Consider the following 24,000-nt stretch of genomic DNA (forward strand, 5'->3'; position numbering starts at 1 on the left):
TTAGAACTGGAAGTGGGAAACAATCAGGTATCGTTACTCTGTTAAGCTTCCGATAATCGATTACAGGTCTCCAAGTCCCATCTCGCTTTGGTACAAGAATCAATGGAGCATTCATGGCGAATTACTCGATTCAATTACATCACTCTGTAACATTTCCTCTACAAGTCTATCGGCTTCTGCTCTCTGAGAATGGGGAAGACGGTAAACTGGTACATAAATAGGCGTAGTTCCTTGTTCAAGGGGAATTTTATGTGTAATAAGAGGAGTGAGACCTAATTTTTCTCCTGGTAGAGCAACAACGGCTCTATTCCTGTTCAAAATTTCCAAAAGCTGAGCCACAGAGTCAGGAAAATCAGTAGGACTGAGGTGTTGCGCTTGCACCTCTGGTTGAGATCACTGTTCTCCTGGTGTGAGAGTACAAACAGTATGATCCATGGAGACATCATCCACAACTCGCACTGGTAACGAGTAATGAACAAATTCTACAACATGGGTACCAGACTGGAGTTGGATGTCGGCATTACTAGTGTTTGCAATAAATAATGTAACAGTACCATCCTGCACTGTGTGCCAGGAGGGTTCATCAAACCTACCATTCACTTTACATGTTTCACTTTCCGCAATCACATCCGACAACTCAGGCACTCCCTGAACCTTAACTCTTATTCTGGTGAGAGAATGAGGGTACAGCACAGTGTCAGTAGCCGTGGAACCACTGACTTCAGAGATGGAAGCTGCCAGGCGAGCGAGACAACGAGAATTCGTCAGGGCGTCCCCTTCCAGAAAGTCCCGATACTCACTTTCCTTAACAACTGCACAACTACGATGCTTCATTCGAGTGCCTGTTTTCTCGGTATGCTACCACGACAATGATCTGACAAACCTACGCTAGCAAGGCGGGTATCAACAAAATTAACGTAGTTTGATTGAAGGTTGAACTCATGGCCCTGTCGATACATGCTACACAAGTGTATGACGTGGTCTTTGATACTTATGTTCCAACGATGGGGAAACAATGCAATATTTTCATCAATCATGGTGTACAGACCTAAGGGAATGTCTCCAGGAAAATGAATAACGTCAACAACTAAACATGTTATAGACAATGTGACATCATTTAACTTGAGTGGGAGGTCAATTTCACCCTGAACTTTTACTTTATTTCCTGAAACACCACTTAAAAAAGGTATGGGGCACTTCCTTACTGTAGTAGGGTGCCTACTTTTAATGTCTCTAAGAGCTGAGGGCTTGACAATATTAACTTTTGCACCTGAGTCAAGAAAAACTTTTAAAACTCTACCATGTACAATGGCTGAGACAAGGGGACCATCACTTGAGACTGGACAAGTTACTACTTGTGACTTATGTTATCTGGGATATCTGCGTCTCATCTGTGTCAAATTCACTGTGGTTCCATCAACATCTACAACTGGTCTAGAGTCAGTGTCCTCTTCTGTCAAGTGTCCAAATCTATTTTGGGTAGCTACTGAATGCACAGGGAGGGCACTAGGATTGGTTAGCGGATGGCCTTGGGGGTTTCCCGACGACATGGGGTGAACATTCTGAACTCCAGCATTCTGTGGCCGAGTATTATAATTCGAAGTTGCATTATAGCTGGGCTGGGAGTTGTAATTACGTGAGTTCTGATAACGTCTTGGACGCTGTGCGCCTCGCCAAGACTGACCGTGGGAGTTACGAGGTGGGGATGTCCTTTGCCTAGCTCTACAATCCGCAGTGTGGTGACCAACTTGTTTATGGTACTTGCAGTATGGGAGCCTAGAATGATTAGATTGACGAGGGGACCGAGAGAATTGTCTAGGGGGTGATGATCTAGGGGCAGACCAACAATCCCTTGCGAGGTGGTTACGCTTACCACAATGCCAACATGAGGGAGTGGGTGGTTGTGGACTATGGCGTTTCGGCAATTTATGAGGCGGCAAATTTGACTGGGGGCTACGAGCATGGGTACGGTTCTGCGACCAAGAGTTTTGAGAGTTTGTGGGAGATGCTGAGAGCTTGTTACTACATTTACAGTATCAGAGGGTGGCAACAGTTGAGCACTTCGGGAGCTAGTTTATCGGCAGCATTGTTAATAGCCTCAAACACTTCACCAATTTCATGGTTAACACCAAAATTTTGTTGCTCAATGATCGGTTTAGTACGCCCCTGGGCAAAATGCAATAAAATGCTATCATCTTGGCCATAGCCTCAAGGGACAGATTATTGTCTTTATCTAAGCAAGACGAACTATTCATAGCAGACACTAAGGCATACAGATACTGATCGAGACGGCTAGTAAACGCATTAAACGATTCACCAGGCTGCATGGTGGCATTGGCAATTTTCTTGACTAACCTATATGGGTCTAGGTCTCCTTTGTTAACAAAGCGCCGGCGAAAGAAACCCTTAAATTCAGACCAAGACTGGAGGCTAACAATGGCTTTCTCATCAACAACAAAACGTGCATCACCTTTGGTTGTGTCCACAGCTGACCGTGCAATTGCCAAGTATTCGGCATCAGTAGGCTTAGAAAAACGTGCAACTGTTTTCACTTCAACCTTACTAAACCATGACTCTAATAAGCGGGATTCACCAGCAAAAAGAGGAATAGCCATTTCCTGAGCTGGCCATCTGGCCATTGGGATGAGCAACTGTTCCCGTTGAGTCTGAAGGGGTTTCAACAGTGGTAGGCATTGTCACAGCCGTGGAAGTAATGTTTGAACGCAGATTATAATTAAGTGCACCAGGCATCAGAAATGGTATACACAAAAATAAACACTCAAAAAAATATCAACTTGGCTAAAGTAAAAAAAAATGGCAGAAATAAAATTATTAAATTGGGCTAGGCAACAAATAATTAAGAACAAGCAAAATTGTGAATTAAATTAGCAATCTGGTATGAATATGGCTGGGATTAGAAGCATGTAAATTAATTAAACCCAGGCTAAGCACAGCAATTTAGAATAAAAACTGGAAAGTGCAATTGCAAAATTTCATTAAAAATGATTCAACACAACAAGTGGCAATGCAAGAAATATGGATGTAGCATATAAACTGGACACATGAATGTATATAACTGCTATGGTAAAAATTATAATATGAAATGTTGAAGGAATAAATTTCAATTTTAGGCTTGGAGGAATTAAAAAAAAATTATATTGTACAAATCCTTAACTGCTACTAAAACAAGGATTTCTTACTTCACTGGAATTTGAATTTACCAATAACACTCTAGTAGCACAATTAATATTTAATGAAATTACTGAGAGAAGCAGGAATGTTGAAATCACTCAGGGAAACTTTGGGAGTGGAGTACTGAACCAGCTCCAATATTTAACAAGTCACTGAAAGGTTAATTCATAAATATTGTGGATATATTTACGTTAAATCTCATTAAACCATAGCACATGATATCTTAGCTCATAATTACTTAACTCAGGGCTGCAGGATTTGCAATATAACAGTGGCCAAACGAAAAACGGCGACAAGGGCGTTTGAAGAGGCACATGCGAGGGCTTGTTTACAAACTGGTGCAATGGCAGCACTGCTGGCGGCAGTGGCGCGAAGCTCGTGAGACCCCACACTAGGAATTGATGTTGGAAGCGCGAAGATTAATCCTGAGATGACGATGATGGCGAAGGAAACACGATGTTCGAGGCCGGAGTTCACAGCAGAGTGGTGTAGCAGGAGGCTGTGGCGATTGTGAGAGGAGGCAATGTGTCGATGTGGCAGCGTGGCGAGGTGTGTGAGCTTGGGGGGGGGGGGGCGACGCTAGTCAGACGGTAGAAGTCTTTTTTCCAGCAATTCCTCTTGAATAACAGTACACCACACACAATTATCAGTTGATACTTGCGACGATGACTGACGACGATTTCAGTAGGTAGAACACTCAAAAAGCTTTGATGGTATCAGCTTGGGTGGTGGTGGTGGTGGGTGCAGGTTCCCACGTGGCGCGCGATTCAAAAATGGCTGGCGCAGGAAGCATCCTTCCTCCTCACTGATGAATTAGCGTTCTCCAGGAAAATATTGACCCTTACTTCTGAGACGGTGGCCTGGAGTAGTGGTTGATGGCAGGACCCCGGTCTGGCACAATATTTGATACGTGGGTGGCAGGATGGCGGCTGATGGCGGTGGCGGTGGCTGGCTGGAACACAAGGCCATGTTGGGTACTTGAATTTTCGTTTCCAGAGAAAAAAAAATTCTGGATCCCACTGCTGCTACCAGTATTCGTCGCCTTGCTGGATTGAATGTAGACACAGTAGGCACTTCTGTATATTTATTGAATGAGGCAACAAGATGTATAACTGGCCAGCCGAGGTCCACCTACTCTGGGTCTGTCGGGAGAACTGAGCTGCTGGTGACTGTCTGTCTGGCATGACGTCAGAGGCCTACTTGCCTGTGATTGATTATGTCTCAATGGACATTCAATTTGAGTCTAACAGATATAGCCTAGGCTACCAACGTCTTTTGTACGGTCACAGTTGGTCAAGTGGCTAAGGTACCATGTACGCCAGTTGCATAGTGCTCCTGGCTGTCTGGGTTCGAGTCACTCCTTGGGTGTGGAGTTTTCAGTTTACACACACACACACACACACACATATATATATATATATATATATATATATATATACAATATATATATATATATATATATATATATATATATATATATATATATATATATGTATATATATGCGAACAAGCCTGAATGGCCCCCAGGACTATATGCGACTGAAAACTCACACCCCAGAAGTGAATCGAACCCATACTCCCAGGAGCAACGCAACTAGTAACTACAGGGCGCCTTAACGCCCTATTAAGGCGCCCTGTAGTTACTAGTTGCGTTGCTCCTGGGAGTATGGGTTCGAGTCACTTCTGGGGTGTGACTTTTCAGTCATATATATATATATATATATATATATATATATATATATATATATATATATATATATATATATATATATATATATATATATATATATATATATATATATATTATATATCCAGTGTAATTGGCCTGTTATGTTGGACATTAGACATCTCAATATATATATATATATATAATATATATATATATATATATATATATATATATATATTATATATATATATATATATATATATATATATAATTTAAGTATATATGAAAGTTTATATACTTTCTGAGGTGCGCCCCATCTTACGACAGCCGAAAGCTTGAAGAGTATGACCTCTTACTGAAGACCATGCTGGAAAAGTTGTTAACCTCTCCCTCAACGAATGCCAGTGGAAACAAGCCACTCTTCCTGTTAGGCTAGGTTAGGTAGTCGAAAAACAATTAATTCAGTAATAATATATATATATATATATTATATATATATATATATATAATATATTATATATATATATATATATATATATATGTCGTACCTAGTAGCCAGAACTCACTTCTGAGCCTACTATGCAAGGCCCGATTTGCCTAATAAGCCAAGTTTTCATGAATTAATTGCTTTTCGACTACCTAACCTACCTAACCTAACCTAACCGAACTTTTTCGGCTACCTAACCTAACCTAACCTATAAAGATAGGTTAGGTTAGGTTAGGTAGGGTTGGTTAGGTTCAGTCATATATCTACGTTAATTTTAACTCCAATAAAAAAAATTGACCTCTTACATAATGAAATGGGTTGCTTTATCATTTCATAAGAAAAAAATTAGAGAAAATATATTAATTCAGGAAAACTTGGCTTATTAGGCAAATCGGGCCTTGCATTGTAGGCTGAAAAGTGAGTTCTGGCTACTAGGTACGACATATATATATATATATATATATATATATATATATATATATATATATATATATATATATATATGTCGTACCTAATAGCCAGAACGCACTTCTCAGCCTACTATTCAAGGCCCGATTTGCCTAATAAGCCAAGTTTTCATGAATTAATGTTTTTTCGTCTACCTAACCTACCTAACCTAACCTAACCTAGCTTTTTTTGGCTACTTAACCTAACCTTACCTATAAATATAGGTTAGGTTAGGTTAGGTAGGGTTGGTTAGGTTCGGTCATATATCTACGTTAATTTTAACTCCAATAAAAAAAAATTGACCTCATACATAGAGAAAAGGGTTGCTTTATCATTTCATAAGAAAAAAATTATAGTAAATATATTAATTCAGGAAAACTTGGCTTATTAGGCAAATCGGGCCTTGAATAGTAGGCTGAGAAGTGAGTTCTGGCTACTAGGTACGACATATATATATATATATATATATATATATATATATATATATATATATATATATATATATATATATATATATATATATATATATATATATATATATATATATATATATATATATATTATTAAATATGACCGAAAAAGTAAGATTAATAATTCTAACACGAATTTTCTCAATCTTTCGTACATTACGCTTCACTGTTGGAGGTAAATCAAAAATCAATTCTCCAAAATTCATTTTTATTTCTAGTCTGACGCGACACGGGCGCGTTTCGTAAAACTTATTACATTTTCAAAGACTTTAGTTCACAAATACACAACTGAATAGAACTTACGTATCTCCGATTTTATATCTACATTTGAGTGAGGTGGAAGGGGTGATGTGGCATTAACACAAGACAGAACAAAGTGTGGTATTAATAGGGTATTAATTTCATCAACACAAGACAGAACAAGAGTATTAATAGGGTATTAATTTCATCAACACAAGACAGAACACGAAACAATGGATATTGAATAGAAGTGTTTGTAGAAAGCCTATTGGTCCATATTTCTTGATGCTTCTATATTGGAGCGGAGTCTTGAGGTGGGTAGAATATAGTTGTGCAATAATTGGCTGTTGATTGCTAGTGTTGACTTCTTGATGTGTAGTGCCTCGCACACGTCAAGCCGCCTGCTATCGCTGTATCTATCGATGATTTCTGTGATGTTTACTAGGATTTCTCTGGCGATGGTTTGGTTGTGGGAAGAGAATCTCTTGTGGAAGAAGAGAATCTCTTCCCACAACCAAACCATCGCCAGAGAAATCCTAGTAAACAACACAGAAATCATCGATAGATACAGGGATAGCAGGCGGCTTGACGTTTGCGAGGCACTACACATCAAGAAGTCAACACCAGCAATCAACAGCCAATTATTGCACAACTATATTCTACCCACCTCAAGACTCCGCTCCAATATAGAAGCATCAAGAAATATGGACCAATAGGCTTTCTACAAACACTTCTATTCAATATCCATTGTTTCGTGTTCTGTCTTGTGTTGATGAAATTAATACCCTATTAATACTCTTGTTCTGTCTTGTGTTGATGAAATTAATACCCTATTAATACCACACTTTGTTCTGTCTTGTGTTAATGCCACATCACCCCTTCCACCTCACTCAAATGTAGATATAAAATCGGAGATACGTAAGTTCTATTCAGTTGTGTATTTGTGAACTAAAGTCTTTGAAAAAGTAATAAGTTTTACGTAACGCGCCCGTGTCGCGTCAGACTAGAAATAAAAATGAATTTTGGAGAATTGATTTTTGATTTACCTCCAACAGTGAAGCGTAATGTACGAAAGATTGAGAAAATTCGTGTTAGAATTATTAATCTTACTTTTTCGGTCATATTTAATAATATATGTCTACAGGAAAGACTGCTACCAAAATATACTAATATATATATATATATATATATATATATATATATATATATATATATATATATATATATATATATATATATATATATATATATGTATATATATATGTCGTACCTAGTAGCCAGAACGCACTTCTATGCCTACTATGCAAGGCCCGATTTGCCTAATAAGCCAAGTTTTCATGAATTATTTATTTTTCGACTACCTAACCTACCTAACCTAACCTAACCTAACTTTTTCGGCTACCTAACCTAACCTAACCTATAAAGATAGGTTAGGTTAGGTTAGGTAGGTTGGTTAGGTTTGGTCATATATCTACGTTAATTTTAACTCCAATAAAAAAAATTGACCTCATACATAATGAAATGGGTAGCTTTATCATTTCATAAGAAAAAAAATAGAGAAAATATATTAATTCGGGAAAACTTGGCTTATTAGGCAAATAGGGCCTTGAATAGTAGGCTGAGAAGTGCGTTCTGGCTACTAGGTACGACATATATATGTATATATATATATATATATATATATATATATATATATATATATATATATATATATATATATATATATATATATATATATATATATATATATATATATATATATATATATGTATATATATATGTGTCGTACCTAGTAGCCAGAACGCACTTCTCAGCCTGCTATGCAAGGCCCGATTTGCCTAATAAGCCAAGTTTTCATGAATTAATGTTTTTTCGACTACCTAACCTAACCTAACCTAACTTTTTTGGCCACCTAACCTAACCTAACCTATAAAGATAGGTTAGGAAGGGTTGGTTAGGTTCAGTCATATATCTACGGTAATTTTAACTCCAATAAAAATAAATTGACCTCATACAAAATGAAATGGGTAGCTTTATCATTCCATAAGAAAAAAATTTGAGAAAATATAATAATTCAGGAAAACTTTGCTTATTAGGCAAATCGGGCCTTGCATAGTAGGCTGAGAAGTGCGTTCTGGCTACTAGGTACGACATATATATATATATATATATATATATATATATATATATATATATATATATATATATATATATATATATATATATATATATATATATATTATTAAATATGACCGAAAAAGTAAGATTAATAATTCTAACACGAATTTTCTCGATCTTTCGTACGTATCTTTTCACTGTTGGTGGTTGTACTAAAGAGGCACCCTTCTTGAGCCCGGATGGGCACATGTATAAGCAAGTAGATGGGGTCGCCATGGGTTCTCCCCTAGGTGTCCTGTTTGCAAACTTCTACATGGGTACCATCAAGCAAAAAGTCTTAGTCGACATGAACTTGAAATGGTCCCCAGGACAATATGCAACTGAAAACTCACACCTCAGAAGTGACTCGAACCCATACTCCCAGAAGCAACGCAACTGGTATGTACAAGACGCCTTAATCCACTTGACCATCACGACCGGACAAAACGAGGTGATAGCCGAGGCTATTTGAACCACCCCACCGCCGGCACTCGGATAGTAATCTTGGGCATAGCATTTTACCAAATCACCTCATTCTTTGGGGCACACGTGAGGAACACAAATGCGAACAAGCCTGAATGGTCCCCAGGACAATATGCAACTGAAAACTCACACCCTAGAAGTGACTCGAACCCATACTCCCAGAAGCAACGCAACTGGTATGTACAAGACGCCTTAATCCACTTGACCATCACAACCGGACAAAATGAGGTGATAGCCGAGGCTATTTGAACCACCCCACCGCCGGCACTCGGATAGTAATCTTGGGCATAGCATTTTACCAAATCACCTCATTCTTTGGGGCACACGTGAGGAACACAAATGCGAACAAGCCTGAATGGTCCCCAGGACAATATGCAACTGAAAACTCTGGGAGTATGGGTTCGAGTCACTTCTGGGGTGTGAGTTTTCAGTTGCATATTGTCCTGGGGACCATTCAGGCTTGTTCGCATTTGTGTTCCTCACGTGTGCCCCAAAGAATGAGGTGATTTGGTAAAATGCTATGCCCAAGATTACTATTTGAGTGCCGGCGGTGGGGTGGTTCAAATAGCCTCGGCTATCACCTCATTTTGTCCGGTCGTGATGGTCAAGTGGATTAAGGCGTCTTGTACATACCAGTTGCGTTGCTTCTGGGAGTATGGGTTCGAGTCACTATATATATATATATATATATATATATATATATATATATATATATATATATATATATATATATATATATATATATATATATATATATATATATATGTATATAAGTTTGTGAGGGTACCACCTCTGGTGCCAATGTGGGGACCCATAGCCTCGGAGAAGAAAATAAAAAGTATTCAGAGGAGACCTTGTGGTTTCTCACTGAACCACATATTATCTTCTCCTACCACCCCCATTCTTTTGTATGGATACATATATTTTTACTTTATTTGAACTTTGTTACAAAAAAGGAGTTACATATGGGTTACAAAGATGGTTATCATAGGTTGTCGAGTTCCTCCAGATCCTCACATGGCGGGCAGGAACCCTGGATGCAGTGCGCATTTCCCCTCTGTATCGCCACACTGAGGCGATGGAAAAGAAAGCTTGCAGCTCTTGGGTCCCTTGTTGTTTCAATGAGCCTAGAACCCAGTTCCTTCAAAAAACTGGTAGCACTTTTACCCCAGGTGCCGAGTGTCTCAGAAGCAATGGGGACAAAATTGTAGTGGTGATCTAGTTTTCTATACTTACGGGATTTGGCTGCTTCCCTGTGGGTGTCAGCGCCACCTGGTTGTGCAACACTGATGTTAATGTAGGTGTTAGCCAGGGTTGATACGCACGTGTAGTCTCATACCAACTGCTTGCCATTCTTCCAGGGGTTCACTGTGATACCATCCGGGCGACCAATAAGAGCATCAGAGTTACGGGGCATTAGGTAACGGGGCTCTCTTTCAGCTGGGCATCCAGCTGTGGTGAGGCTCCTCTTGATGATGTCGTTAACTTCACTGTGCCTCGAGTGCCATCCCCCTGTGCTTTGGCAGAGTAGGCCATGGTGGCCGTACCTGTCAGCCATCACCTCGCCGCAAATACACCTATATCTGGTGTGGATTGGGGCAGCAAGGCGGAGGGCCACAGCAATTCGGAGAGCGTGTGGTGTGAGACGCGTGCCAGTTGCCGACATTGGGGTTGCTAACAGGAAATCCCCTGCATGTGGTGCTGCTACTGCTGTGAGGCGAGCAATGTCGTGTTGTGTTGTTGCAGCACCCAGGCACTCTGCAGCAACTTGGTCTACAATGGGGCCATCCCAGCTGGATTGCTTGTGGGCTTTTGGGGATTGTGGTTGAGGTGATTGGCCTGCACGAGAGGCCCACTCTGTGTCACAGCGTGTAAAATTGGGATCATGTACACCTGCCAGCTGATGTAAGTGGGCAGGTAGAATTTCCTTCACAAGGTCGTCGGATGCTGATAAGGAGGACAGGAAGGCTGGAACAGCGATTTGCATTGCTGTTCGAACTCCGAGGCCCCCAAGTCTTACGGGAAGAGAGGCTTGTTTCCACTGTAGGTCATCGAGAGAGAGGTTAAGGGCTTTTTCTAGCATTGATTTCAGTAACCGGTCATACTCACTTAGATTTTGGCTACTGTAAGATGGTGAACACCTCAGAAAGTAGGTTAACCTGGGGAGGGACAGACATCTGGTGATGAGGTAGAGTGCATCATGAGCATCAATATCCTCAATCCTCCCATCCATCCTCTTAATGTCGGCGATTTTCTTATCAAGGACCTCATCGATGGCTTTCAACCCCAGGGGAGCTCCTAGGAGTGTGCTGTCTTCAGGTTTAGTTTTATGGATATTTGGCAGAAGACCCTCTATTCTCTCTACGATGCCCTGGTTGGAACATATTATTTCACATTTAGAAGGGTTCAGGGTGAGGCCTAAAACTGCACCTTGCTCCTGGATTTTTCTGATGTCCTCCAGGAGGGAGTCTTGGGAACCAGCTAGGGTACCATCATCCAAGAACCAGATGTTAAGCTCGCTGGACAGGACCTCTGTGACTTGTTTGATGACTAAGCAGAAAAGGAGAGGAGCAAGGGGGTCACCCTGTTGGACGCCTTCTCGCGAGTCAATTTCATGTTCGCCAAAAAGTAGCTTAAGATCCATGCTGTAGCATGAATGTACAAAAGGGTAGAGGGAAGGGAAATGACTATGAACCGCACGGAGTACAGCATCCCTCCGCACCAAATTGAAGGCATTTTTGAAATCTAGCTTGATAAGGGCCTTTTCGTCTGTGATGTTGGCGATGAAGGCTCGAGCTGCATGGGCTGCCGCCTCACACCCTTGTGGAATGCCAAACCCGAGCTGTTTTGGCTTCAGCATGTTGGCCGCTGCATCACTAACTGTTCTTGCAGCTGCCTTTGCGACGAGACGCCGGAGAGAATTGCCCACAGCTATTGGCCTGATCCCTCCATCCTTTTTCTTTAGAGCACAAAGAGATGCTCCAAAAAAGATAGGTCTTATGGACGCTGGTATGTTGCCAGCTAGACATGTGTTGGTGAATCTGGTTAGTTCCACCAAGAGGTTCTTTGCAATGTCACCCAGTGCAGGGTTGAGCATTTGCTTGAGGTGGTTGGGTTTTTCCTGTGAACCCACCTGCTGATCCTGTAGGGAAGGACATGGCTGCTTTATGGACCACAGATTCAGCCACCCAGAGAGGTTCTGCTCCGGTAGCCCCCACTTGTACAATGTCGTCCTCACGCGGAGCCCTGGGTGGGTGTTTCTCCCTTAGGGCTTGAGCTGTTGCGGCATCTCTGTCGGCAATTGAGTCCTCACTGGTGATGACTCGTATTGCGCCAATAGTGTTTCCTTCTTCTATTTTCTTGGTGACTGATGTTCTGATTTTTGATGTCTCGGATATGCCACTGTTGCTCTTCCTGCCGTGGGTGTTTCTCGCGCGAGTGGGAAGGCGCACCTGGTTGTCCTCCCTGGGAAAATCATTTATAGCTTTGATGACTGAGGCAGCTAAGGTTTTGTCTCTCCTTGCAGGGGTGGCTAGACATATGTTGCCAAACATTAGGAGGTTGTGCCATGCTTGGGTCGTTCCAGGAGAGTCGTTGACCTTTCTCAGGAGGGCAGATAATTTGGCTGCTGCATGGGGGCGGGCTGCTTTAGAGATGTGTTGCAAGGTTCTGGCCGATTTTGCTTTGATAGTTTCTAATAAATTTTCTGTGGGAATGAAGGTCTGGGAGGTGTTTTGCCTTACGGGCGGTGTGGGCTGTTGATTGGTGTTCTCCCTGGGAGGGCGCCCAGAACCCAAACACCTGGCTCTGTTGTGGTAATGAAGGCGCACATTATCGTCACTCAACTGGATATAGCATACCCGGTCACACGTCTGACATCTACCTTGTCTACCCCTGCTTGATGGCTCATCTTGGCTTGGAGAAGCCTGGATATCTGTTGAGAGCTGCGACATGGGCGGGCGCTGGGCGGGAAGGTGGACGGAGGGTGGAGACAGGAGGGTGGGCGGCGGTTGGAGGCTGGGGGGATGATCAGCTGGCCTTGGCACTTACTACTCAGATGAGTGGTAATACATATACCACCTCTATACAAAGTGTGGGTATACACCCACTACACAATATGTGGGTATACATTGGGTGGGTGGGTGGCGTAGACACACATGGGAGCTTCCCGGCTTCTATGGGCGGGTGGCAAGGTGGCCTCGTGGGTGGGGAGGCGACGTGGTGGGGTGGGTAGGAGGGGGAGAGCAGGTACTTCCCGGCCTGGGCGCTGGGTGGGGGCGGGGGTCAGGGCGACACTAACACTGGTATAATTTCCCCGTATATCACTGCACAATAATGAATGAATCACACACTTGTAATCTGACTCACTGCACGTGTGATGTACTCACAATATGATAGATATGTTGCGCCAATTATCGCTGACAACGTAACTTGTTCAACAAAACTTTCAAAAAAAAAAACACAAAACACAATTTGGCACACGGGTAACCCCCACCTCTCTCTCCTGACCACACAACACCCCTCACTCACCCCCCACCTCCCCTCACTATGGGAGGCCTGCAGGGTCCATCCTGGCCCCTCACTACAGCCTCCATGACTCCACACTGCCAACCCACCTGTTTTGATAAGTTTTCACATAGATGGTACACCGTAGGCACTTCCGGCCACTCCCACGTCTGCTTGGTGTATTCACGGTGAATATGGTTGAGTCTTGGTACGGTGCGGCCAAGATGTCTCAGGGTATATATATATATATATATATATAATATATATATATATATATATATATATATATATATATATATATATATATATATATATATTATATATATATATATATATATATATATATATATATATATATATATATATATATATATATATATATTGTACCTAGTAGCCAGAACACACTTCTCAGCCTACTATGCAAGGCCCGATTTGCCTAATAAGCCAAGTTTTCTTGAATTAATTGTTTTTCGACTACCTAACCTACCTAACCTAACCTATAAAGATAGGTTAGGTTAGGTAGGGTTGGTTAGGTTCGGTCATATATCTTCGTTAATTTTAACTCCAATAAAAAAAAATGACCTCATACATAATGAAATGGGTTGCTTTATCATTTCATAAGAAAAAAATAAGAGAAAATATATTAATTCAGGAAAACTTGGCCTATTAGGCAAATCGGGCCTTGCATAGTAGGTGGAGAAGTGCGTTCTGGCTACTAGGTACGACATATATATATATATATATATATATATATATATATATATATATATATATATATATATATATATATATATATATATATATATATATATATATATATAAACGCCCCAACGGCACTAGGTGGTAAGCTTGGGCATAGTTATTTCATTGAATCACCTTACTTTGAGGGACCACGTGAGCAACACAAAAGTGAACAAGCTTAAATGGTCCCCAAGCCAATATGCAACCGAAAAATCCACACCCCAAAAGTGATTCGAACCCAGACAGCCAGGAGCACTATGCATCTGGCGTACATGGTATCGTAACCACTTGTCCAATCGTAACCATACAACGAATTTTGTACAAATTTCAAGCATAGAAAGCATATATAGCTAACACGAAAGACTCCTTCTTGATGAGACTCGTCAGCTAAATTTTTTGTTTATTATAAAATCGATTGTCTGTGTTGTGTCGTAAAGAAAAATTGAGTTATATACAGTCAATGTAAAGCTACGATTGGTCGAGATCGTCCTTAGCGCGACGAAGTTTACTTACGAAGATTTTCTTACTTAAATGCCTACCTGAATACTGACATAGCCACTATGAAGATGCTAAAAAAGAACGTTTGTAAGTACGTACGTAACTGCTTCGTGAATCTGGCTCCCGGTTACGGAAGGGTTCGTAGCATGACATCAGGCATGTGGGGATAGTCTTAACCCCCACCCGGATCATGGTGGGATGCTCCTGACCCTAGTGTAGGATAAGTCTTAACCTTTGCCGGAGCATGAGTGTGGTGCTGTGGCCCGGGGCGAAGTTAGTCTTAACCACCTACCAGAGAATGGTTTGGTGCCCCTGGCCCAAGAGCTTCGTAAGTATTAACACCACCCTGAACATGGTGTAGTGCTACGGCCCCATATATGGGTCTTAATCCCCGCTCAAAGCAAGATGTGGTGGTTTCTGACCCAAGGGCAGAGTAAGTCTTAGCCACTGCCTGGAGCTTGCTATGATGCCCCTGGCCCCAGGGCGGGGTAAGCCTTAACCTACTGGCAGGAGTATGTGTAGTGCTCCTGGCCAGGATGGGGTAAGACATAACCTAATCCCGGAGCATGGTGTGGGGCTCTTGCCTCAGAGCGGGGTAAGTCGTAACACCCACCCGAGCATGGTCTGGTTCTCCTGGCTCCAGGCAGGGAAAGTCTTTAAACCCCCGCCCGCAGCATGGTGTTGGTGCTCCTGGCCCAGGCAGGGAAAGTCTTAACCCCCGCCCGGAGCATGGTGTGGTGCTCCTGGCCCCAGGCAGGGAAAGTCTTAACCCCCGCCCGGAGCATGGTGTGGTGCTCCTGGCCCCAGGCAGGGAAAGTCTTAACCCCCGCCCGGAGCATGGGTGGTGCTCCTGGCCCCAGGCAGGGAAAGTCTTAACCCCAGCCCGGAGCATGGTGTGGTGCTCACGGCCAGTGACGGACCTGTGCGCCATCTATGATCCAGGTTCCGAATTAATGGTTGACCCTCCCTCCCTTAATATCAGTCAGCTGTTCTGGTAGGTGATGAGCTACTGGTGACAGAGAGGGCTAGTGGAGCGCTGTGGACTTCACTGTTGGGGTGTGCTAGCCAGAGAGGCTAGTGGAGCGCTGTGGACTTCACTGTTGGGGTGTGCTAGCCAGAGAGGCTAGTGGAGCGCTGTGGACTTCACTGTTGGGTGTGTGCTAACCAGATGGCTAGTGGAGCGCTGTGGACTTCACTGTTAGGGTGTGCTAGCCAGAGAGTCTAGTGGAGCGCTGTGGACTTCACTGTTAGTTTACTAGTCAGAAGGCTAGTGGAGCTCTGATGACTTCACCGTTTGGGTGTGCTAACCAGAGGGCTAGTAGAGCTCTGGAAGACTTCACTGTTTGAGCGTACTAGCGAGTGGGCTAGTGGGACGCTTGAAGACATCGCTATAACTGCAGCTAGTGGGCTAGGGGCTAGTGTTGCGCTGAAGACCTCGTCAGAGGAATGTAAATAGTGTCCGTCATCTTCGCAGCTAGCTAGCGTGAGGGCTAACGATGCTCTGGATAATCACTAGTAGTGAATTGTATATAGTTGTGGTGGGAGATAATAAGAACGGTTAATTTTAAGTGCAATATAATTTCTTACCTTAAAGATTACACTACATTTCCACAATGGGATCTCTGACCTTGAGAATGATCGTAGAGAGTATAAGAACCCGGTTACGGAAGGGTTCGTAACATGGTCCCAGGGCCGGGGAAGTCTTAACCCCTGCCCGGAGCATGGTGTGGTGCTGTGGTCCAGGGCGAGGTAAATCTTAACCACCTCCCGGAGCATTGTGTGGTGTTCCTGGCCCAGGGAGGGATAAGTCTTATCCCTCTGTTGGAAATCCTACACACTGTTAACATACTATAATTAGCCATTTCCGAATATAAGGGAAATGGGAGATTCAGTGTCATCACAATAGACCCATATTCACAACACGTGTATATTAAACTCCATTTATTCTTTTAAACTAAAGTCTAGTGTTTAAACCTAATAAAAAGTTTACAATTAGCAAAAAAAATACACTACAGACTTCCTTGCTATTGTTACATGAACCTTGTCCTTAAGACAGACTAGGAACCAACAGAGTATTGGAACGCAACCTCAGGGAAGGAGGCTGGCAGTCACGCTCTGGCTCAGACACACAAACAAAACAAAGATGGCTCCTCACGACAAGCACAACTTGTCAATGGATCCACAACGATCCGACCAACCCTCAATAACAAAGAGAAGAGCTTAGTTCCCGACTCCCATTACATCTTTTATTGGTAGTGATCACTAAATATAGGATAGGTAGTTGGTTAAGCTGCAGACGAAGCCCCACAACAAAGTGAGTAGTGTTTTACTCAGTACTACACACACACAAATAATTTCATGTCAAACCTGTACTTTATATGTTAATGGAACCGTTATTAATCCCATTCTTTGGTAGGTAAGTTTGTGAGTTGAAGATAATGAGGTGAGCTGGCCAACATAACTTGTGATGTTCTTGCTTACCCTAGCTGTTCCACAGACGCCACCTGAGTGCCAGCCCCCATTTTACAACTGGACCACATGTAGCCACACTCTAACAGCTATCACACTGCCTAATCAGGCCATACCTACATCATGGCTAAGATCTCACATTTGTACTAACCCATGTTTACTATAAGATTGAGTAGTACTAACCATACTGTAGGTTAATTACCACCACATGTGGTATAATTTATATTATAATAAGGTAAATGTTTATAGCTTATTATATGACCCCCAATTGTTGTATAAGGTGTAAACGTCCCTCCAACTATGTGCAGGTAAATTCTGGCAGGCTGAATCAAATATACAGTCCACTTAGAATCATAATCATCAATATTGAAGTGAAAAAATAGAAAATAAATGTTCACAAAGAATAAAAACAAATAATTGCTTGCTAGGATTATCCAACACCCCCACCCAGAGCACGGAGGGGTGCTCCTGGCCCAGGACGGGGTAACAACGACGACAACACAACAACAACAACAAGAAGGACTTCACTCTCGCATCACAACATCAACATCAACAACAACAACAAGGGTACATCAATAACAGCACTATAACAACACATCATCAACAACAAGGGAACATCATCAACAACAACAACATCAACAAGGAAACATCAACCACAACAACAACAACAAACAAGTGCTAGCATGACAACATTTGAGGGGATTCCCATGAACAAAACAGGAAAATTTTTCCGAGATATTATCTTACACGCCACACAGGTGGTATTGTTGACCTTTGTGGACGCCTGCTGGTAGATACTGGGGGAGGGTGGGGAGGGTCGGCGGTGGGGAGGGTCGGCGGTGGTGAAGGGCCGGCGGTGGGGAGGGCCGGCGGTGGTGGAGGGTCGGCGGTGGGGAGGGTCGGCGGTAGGGGAGGGTCGGCGGTGGGGAGGGCCGGCGGTGGTGGAGGGTCGGCGGTGGGGAGGGCCAGCGGTGGGGAGGGTCGGCGGTGGGGAGGAGATAGGGAGGGAGGAGACAGGGAGGGAGGAGACAGGGAGGGAGGAGACAGGGTGGGAGGAGACAGGGAGGGAAGAGACAGGGTGGGAGGAGAAAGGGTGGGAGGAGACAGGGTGGAAGGAGACAGGGTGGGAGGAGAAAGGGTGGGATGAGACAGGGAGGGAGGAGACAGGGAGGGAGGAGACAGGGAGGGAGTAGACAGGGTGGGAGGAGACAGGGAGGGAGGAGACAGGGAGGGAAGAGACAGGGTGGGAGGAGACAGGGAGGGAAGAGACAGGGTGGGAGGAGACAGGGAGGGAAGAGACAGGGTGGGAGGAGACAGGGGGAGACACGGTAGGAGGAGACAGGGTGGGAGGAGACAAGGTGGGAGGAGATAGGGTGGGATGAGACAGGGTGGGAGGAGACAGGGTGGGAGGAGACAGGGTGGGATGAGACAGGGTGGGAGGAGACAGGGTGGGATGAGACAGGGTGGGAGGAGACAGGGTGGGAGGAGACTGGGTGGGATGAGACAGGGTGGGATGAGACAGGGTGGGAGGAGACAGGGAGGGAGGAGACAGGGTGGGAGGAGACAGGGTGGGAGGAGACAGGGTGGGAGGAGTCTGGGTGGGAGATGTATATAAGAACTGCTGCCTAGTTTTTTCCGACACTGTTGGCCACACGATCGTCAGCTGTTGTTTGCTGCTGCTGCTGCTGTTGTCTGCTGCTGCTGTTGTCTGCTGCTGCTGTTGTCTGCTGCTGCTGCTGCTGCTGTTGTCTGCTGCTTCTGCTGCTATCTACTGCTGCTGTTGTCTGCTGCTGCTGTTGTCTGCTGCTGCTACTGTTGTTGTCTGCTGCTGCTGCTGCTGTTGTCTGCTGCTGCTGTTGTCTGCTGCTGCTGCTGCGGTCTGCTGCTGTTGCTGCTGTCGGTCTCTGCTGCTGCCGTTGTCTGCTTGACTTGTTCTCTCGTCGCTACAGTTGTGAGGTAATTATACATGGCTTGTACACGATCAATGCCCAGAGTATTTGGCCATATTCTACCCCCCGCCCTCACCATATTCTACCACCACCAAATTCTACCCCACCATATTCCACCACCACCATTTTCTACCCCACCATATTCTACCACCACCATATACTACCACCACCATATTCAACCACCCACCAAATTCAACCACCACTATATTCTACCACCACCATATTCTATCACCACCATATTCTACCCCCCCATATTCTACCACCACAATATTCTACACCACAATATTCTACCACCACAATATTCTACACCCACAATATTCTACCACCACCATATTCTACCACCACCATATTCTACCACCACCATATTCTGCCACCACCATATTCTACCACCACCATATTCTGCCACCACCATATTCTACCACCACCATATTCTACCACCACAATATTCTACCACCACAATATTCTACCACCACCATATTCTGCCACCACAATATTCTGCCACCACCATATTCTACCACCACCATATTCTACCACCACAATATTCTACCACCACAATATTCTACCACCACCATATTCTACCACCACCATATTCTACCACCACCATATTCTGCCACCACCATATTCTACCACCACCATATTCTACCACCACCATATTCTACCACCACCATATTCTACCACCACAATATTCTACCACCACCATATTCTACCACCACCATATTATTGGGAGCAGCGCCAAGTATTAAGTTGAACAGGAAATAGTGTTTAAAAATAATCAACGCTGCAGGCTGTGGAGGCCAGGCTGTGGAGGTCAGGCTGTGGATGCCAGGCTGTGGAGGCCAGGCTGTGGAGGCCAGGCTGTGGAGGCCAGGCTGTGGAGGCCAGGCTGTGGAGGCCAGGCTGAGGCCAGGCTGTGGATGCCAGGCTGTGGAGGCCAGGCTGTGGAGGCCAGGCTGTGGACGCCAGGCTGTGGAGGCCAGGCTGTGGATGCCAGGCTGTGGAGGCCAGGCTGTGGAGGCCAGGCTGGGGTGAACAGGCTGGGGACGCCAGGCTGGGGACTCCAGGCTGTGGAGGCCAGGCTGGGGACGCCAGGCTGTGGAGGCCAGGCTGTGGATGCTAGGCTGTGGAGGCCAGGCTGTGGAGGCCAGGCTGGGGACGCCAGGCTGTGGAGGCCAGGCTGTGGAGGCCAGGCTGTGGAGGCCAGGCTGGTGAGGCCAGGCTGGGGACGCCAGGCTGGGAGGCCAGGCTGTGGAGGCCAGGCTGTGGAGGCCAGGCTGTGGATGCCAGGCTGTGGAGGCCAGGCTGTGGAGGCCAGGCTGTGGAGGCCAGGCTGGGGTGAACAGGCTGGGGACGCCAGGCTGGGGACTCCAGGCTGTGGAGGCCAGGCTGGGGACGCCAGGCTGTGGAGGCCAGGCTGTGGATGCTAGGCTGTGGAGGCCAGGCTGTGGAGGCCAGGCTGGGGTGAACAGGCTGGGACGCCAGGCTGGGGACTCCAGGCTGTGGAGGCCTGGCTGGGGACGCCAGGCTGTGGAGGCCAGGCTGTGGATGCTAGGCTGTGGAGGCCAGGCTGTGGAGGCCAGGCTGGGGACGCCAGGCTGTGGAGGCCAGGCTGTGGAGGCCAGGCTGTGGAGGCCAGGCTGGTGAGGCCAGGCTGGGGACGCCAGGCTGGGAGGCCAGGCTGTGGAGGCCAGGCTGTGGAGGCCAGGCTGTGGATGCCAGGCTGTGGAGGCCAGGCTGTGGAGGCCAGGCTGTGGAGGCCAGGCTGGGGTGAACAGGCTGGGGACGCCAGGCTGGGGACTCCAGGCTGTGGAGGCCAGGCTGTGGAGGCCAGGCTGTGGAGGCCAGGCTGTGGAGGCCAGGCTGTGGAGGCCAGGCTGTGGAGGCCAGGCTGTGGATGCCAGGCTGTGGAGGCCAGGCTGGGGTGAACAGCCTGGGGACGCCAGGCTGTGGAGGCCAGGCTGGGGACGCCAGGCTGTGGAGGCCAGGCTGGGGACGCCAGGCTGTGGAGGCCAGGCTGTGGAGGCCAGGCTGTGGATGCCAGGCTGTGGACGCCAGGCTGTGGACGCCAGGCTGTGGACGCCAGGCTGGGGACGCCAGGCTGTGGAGGCCAGGCTGGGGACGCCAGGCTGTGGAGGCCAGGCTGTGGAGGCCAGGCTGTGGAGGCCAGGCTGTGGATGCCAGGCTGTGGAAGCCAGGCTGTGGAGGCCAGGCTGTGGAGGCCAGGCTGTGGAGGCCAGGCTGGGGTGAACAGGCTGGGGACGCCAGGCTGTGGAGGCCAGGCTGTGGAGGCCAGGCTGGGGTGAACAGGCTGGGGACGCCAGGCTGTGGAGGCCAGGCTGTGGAGGCCAGGCTGGGGTGAACAGGCTGGGGACGCCAGGCTGTGGAGGCCAGGCTGGGGACGCCGGGCTGTGGAGGCCAGGCTGGGGACGCCAGGCTGTGGAGGCCAGGCTGTGGAGGCCAGGCTGTGGAGGCCAGGCTGTGGAGGCCAAGCTGGGGACGCCAGGCTGTGGAGGCCAGGCTGGGGACGCCAGGCTGTGGAGGCCAGGCTGGGAACGCCAGGCTGTGGAGGCCAGGCTGTGGAGGCCAGGCTGTGGAGGCCAGGCTGTGGAGGCCAGGCTGTGGAGGCCAGGCTGTGGAGGCCAGGCTGGGGACGCCAGGCTGTGGAGGCCAGGCTGTGGAGGCCAGGCTGTGGAGGCCAGGCTGGGACGCCAGGCTGTGGAGGCCAGGCTGTGGAGGCCAGGCTGGGGACGCCAGGCTGTGGAGGCCAGGCTGGTGACGCCAGGCTGTGGAGGCCAGGCTGGGGTGAACAGGCTGGGGTGGTCAGGCTGGTGAGGACAGGCTGGGGAGGCCTGGCTGGGGACGCCAGGCTGTGGATGCTAGGCTGGGGAGGACAGGCTAGGGAGGCCAGGCTGGGGAGGCCAGGCTTGGGATGTCATGGTGGGGAGGCCAGGCTGGGGAGGAATGTCTTGGGAGGCCAGGCTTGGGAGGCCAGGCTGGTGAGGCCAGGTTGGGGAGGACAGGCTGAGGAGGCGAGGCTGGGGAGGCCATGCTTGGGAGGACAGGCTGGGGAGGACAGGCTGGGGAGGACAGGCTGGGGAGGCCAAGCTTGGGAGGCGAGGCTGGGGAGGCCAGGCTGGGGAGGCCAAGCTTGGGAGGACATGCTGGGGAGGCCAAGCTTGGAAGGACAGGCTGGGGAGGCCAAGCTTGGAGGACAGGCTGGGGAGGCCAAGCTTGGGAGGACAGGCTGGGGAGGCCAAGCTTGGGAGGACAGGCTGGGGAGGCCAAGCTTGGGAGGACAGGCTGGGGAGGCCAAGCTTGGGAGGACAGGCTGGGGAGGCCAAGCTTGGGAGGACAGGCTGGGGAGGCCAAGCTTGGGAGGACAGGATGGGGAGGCCAAGCTTGGGAGGCGAGGACGGGGAGGCCAGGCTGGGGAGGCCAGGCTGGGGAAGCCAAGCTTGGGAGGCCAGGCTGGGGAGGCCAGGCTGGGGAGGCCAGGCTGGGGAGGCCACGTCAAGAAAAGGAAGGAGGGAATTAGATTCCCATTCAACTTTGAAATGGATGGAAGGAGCCAGATTGTTACGAGAGGAGAGAAAAGGCTGGAAAAGACTAAGGTCATGAGGCCATGAAGCAAAATGTTATCAACATAGCGAAGCCAGAGAGAGGGACGAGTATCAATAGAAGGAAGAAGAAGAAGAACAGTTTCAAAGAGATTGGCAAGATCAGGGCAAAGAGAAAACCCATATATGGTGTGTATGTGTATATATATGTGTGTGTGTGTGGTTGTGTGTGTGTGTGTGTGTGTGTGTGTGTGTGTGTGTGTGGTGTGTGTGTGTGTGTGTGTGTGTGTGTGTGAGAGAGAGAGAGTAATGGGTGAGTGTGTGGGTGGCTGTGTGGTACGTACCTAGTTGTGCTTGCAGGGGTTGAGCTCTGGCTCTTTTGTCTCGTGTCTCAACTGTCAATCAACTAATGTACAGGTTCCTGAGTCTACGGAGCTCTATCATATCTACACTTGAAGCTGTTTATATGGAGCTTCCACCATATCACTTCCTAATGCAATCCATTTGTCAACTACTCCGACACTGAAACAATTCTTTCTAATGTCTCTTTGGCTCATTTGGGCACTCAATTTCCACCTGTGTCCCCTAATGCGTGTGCCTCTTGTGTTAAATAGTCTTTCTTTATCTACCCATCAATTCCATTGAGAATCTTGTATGTGATGATCATGTCCCCCCTAACTCTTCTGTCTCCCAGTGACGTGAGGTTTAATTCCCGTAGTCTCTCCTCGTAGCTCATACTCCCTCAGTTCGGGTACTTGTCTGGTGGCAAACTTTTGAACCTTTTCCAGCTTAGTCTTATGCTTGACTAGATATGGACTCCATGCTGGAGCCGCATACTCCAGGATTGGTCTGACATATGTGGTATATAATGTTCTGAAAGATTCCTTGCACAAGTTTCTAAAGGCCGTTCTTATGTTAGCCAACCTGGCATATGCTGCAGATGTTATCCTCTTGATATGGCTTCAGGGGACAGGTCTGGCGTGATATCAACCCGCAGATCTTTCTCTCTCTCTCTCTGACTCTTGAAGTATTTCATCTCCCAAATGATACCTTGTATCTGGTCTCCTGTTTCCTACCCCTATCTTCATTACATTACATTTGCTTGGGTTAAACTCTAACAGCGATTTGTTCGACCATT

At 46.6% G+C, this 24,000-nt stretch overlaps 1 protein-coding gene across 2 annotated transcripts in view; it reads left to right on the forward strand.

Moving 5' to 3' along the window:
• LOC123750571 (leukocyte elastase inhibitor-like) overlaps positions 1-24,000 on the forward strand; it is a 365,203-nt gene that overhangs the window by 313,571 nt on the left and 27,632 nt on the right. Inside the window, exon 1 of one of the 2 annotated variants that reach the window (XM_069323891.1) lies at positions 19,003-19,315. The exons of the other annotated variant lie outside the window; for it this stretch is intronic. The gene's annotated coding sequence lies outside the window, so the exon portion shown is untranslated. Of the gene's footprint in view, positions 1-19,002; positions 19,316-24,000 lie in introns of those variants that run through there. 2 annotated transcript variants of the gene reach the window in all.

The sequence above is a fragment of the Procambarus clarkii genome, chromosome 13, assembly GCF_040958095.1.
Source record: "Procambarus clarkii isolate CNS0578487 chromosome 13, FALCON_Pclarkii_2.0, whole genome shotgun sequence".
In the NCBI taxonomy this organism is placed as follows: Eukaryota; Metazoa; Arthropoda; class Malacostraca; order Decapoda; family Cambaridae; genus Procambarus; species Procambarus clarkii.